The sequence below is a fragment of the Rhea americana genome, unplaced genomic scaffold (assembly GCF_003343005.1).
Source record: "Rhea americana isolate MKP2758 unplaced genomic scaffold, rheAme1 scaffold_915, whole genome shotgun sequence".
Taxonomy (NCBI): domain Eukaryota; kingdom Metazoa; phylum Chordata; class Aves; order Rheiformes; family Rheidae; genus Rhea; species Rhea americana.
The window spans coordinates 5,548-7,741 of record NW_028187106.1 but is presented as its reverse complement, the minus strand read 5'-3'; the positions used below and the strand labels follow the sequence as shown (position 1 = coordinate 7,741).

The 2,194-nt window shown below is 49.9% G+C and overlaps 1 pseudogene; it reads right to left on the bottom strand.

Moving 5' to 3' along the window:
• Nucleotides 1–390: 390 nt before the first annotated feature.
• LOC146584587 (olfactory receptor 14A16-like) lies at nucleotides 391–1,433 on the bottom strand (annotated as a pseudogene).
• Nucleotides 1,434–2,194: the final 761 nt, after the last annotated feature.

The following is a 2,194-nucleotide window of genomic DNA, read 5'->3' as shown; positions in this document are numbered from 1 at the left end:
GGATGTCAGGTTTGCCTAGAAGATCTCTAATCCTATCCTCCTCAACCAAAGGAAAGTCTTCCTTTCTCCAGACTTCCTTTCTCATCTCCAGGCTCTGCTACCCCTTAGTCAATGGAAATCCTAAGTACGGCAATGGGGCCCTTTTGGGTGCWGTTCCCAGAGCACAGTCGTGGCTCCAGCTTGGAAAGAAAAGTCCAGCCTTCAGACAGAGTGCTGAGAACATCCCCTTTTATTACAGAAGTAGACCAGATCTGACACAGTGATAGACACATTTACATAAAGCCTCTGGGTCAGACAGATGGGCTTTGTGCCTCTGGATAAGTGGGAGAAATTCACACATTTGTGTACAAACATGATTATGACAGACAGAATGTGCAAACCATGAGTTACACAAGACAAATTGGAAATTAATTATGAACAGAGATGGGCAGCTTCTTMCTAATGAACTAGTAGCAGTTGAATCAGGTTCTTCAGTGCATCCTTGAGCTCCTTGTTCCTCATGCTGTAGATGATAGGGTTCACTGTTGGAGGCACCACCGAGTACAGAACAGTCACCAACAGATCCAGAGATGGGGAGGAGATGGAGGGGGGCTTCAGGTGGGCAAACACTGCAGTGCTGAGAAACAGGGAGACCACAGCCAGGTGAGGGAGGCACATGGAAAAGGCTTTGTGCTGGCCCTGCTCRGAGGGGATCTTCAACACAGATGCAAAGATCTGCACGTAGGACAGCACAATGAAAACAAAACACCCAAAGAATAAGCAAATACTAACCACAACCACCCCAGCTTCCCTGAGGTAGGAATCTGGGCAGGAGAGCTTGAGGATCTGGGGAATCTCACAGAAAAACTGCTCCACAACATTGCCTTGACAAAGTGGTATTGAAAATGTGTTAGCAGTATGCAGCAGAGAATAGAGGAAAACACTGCCCCAGGCAGCTGTGGCCATCTTGATACAAGCTCTACTGCCCATGAGGGTCCCATAGTGCAGGGGTCTGCAGATGGCCACAAAGCGATCGTAGGCCATGACAGTGAGGAGAGAATACTCTGCTGACATAAAGAAGACAAAGAAAAAGACCTGGGCAGCACATCCTGAGTAGGAAATGGCCCTGGTTTTCCAGAGGGAATTGGCCATGGATTTGGGGAGAGTGGTAGTGATGGAGCCAAGGTCGAGGATGGAGAGGTTGAAGAGGAAGAAGTACATGGGGGTGTGGAGGTGGTGGTCGCAGACTACRGCTGTGATGATGAGGCCGTTGCTCAGGAGGGCRGCCAGGTAGATGCCCAGGAAGACTGAGAAGTGCAAGAGCTGCAGCTGCCACGTGTCTGCAAATGCCAGGAGGAGGAACCCATTGGAGGAGCTGCTGTTGGACATTTTCTTCTTCTGGGCAGAGGAGACTATCTAAGGGGGGAAAGCAGCGACAAGCCAGGAGAGACTTTTCTGATCAAAACTCTTTCCTTTCCTCACAGATAGCCCCCCATCAACACACACACACTCTCACACACACWCGAGCTCCAGTTTGAGTGTGTCATGAGCAGGAGAGTGTTCTGCCCATGGGCTCCAGAAGGGTCAGTTCATCTGTAATGTAGAAYGGCCATTYGGCATCTTCACATCTRATTCTGAGGCATTTTGACCAGTAAAGCAACAGCCTCACTTTGGGGGGAGGGGGGAGAGAATGAGCTGGTTTATTTGCTTTTCTGCTCTGCAGGATACTGATTCCCACTGATCTCAGTGTGAAGAATTTTGTCCTGAGAGGCAAAAGCGCTCCCTATGCCTTAGGACAGATCCAACACACTGGTCTCCACATCAGACCCATTCCCAGCTGACTTCAGCATGCACCACTCTCAGCTAGGCAACAATCTCAAGCGCCCATGGCCTGTGCTGACCGTGGTGTCCACTTGCAAAGCACAGATTTCCAAACTCACCTCCCTTTCTCAGCTCAGATATTCCGAGAGTGATGGAGAGGCTGTGACGTAGCACATGGCTCTGATGATCAGAAGGACTCTGTGACGTGGCTCTGGTATGGAGAGAGAACTCAACATTCAGTTTCTAGACAARGAGATAYAGTGCTTATTTCAGCTGCCCACATACAGCCACCCCCAGCAGCATTTCCAGTTCCTTAGCATCTCTGTGSCTTCGCATGGGACACTCAGCCATCACAAATGTCCTACAGAAGAGCTACGCCCTTCCTGAGGGCAGC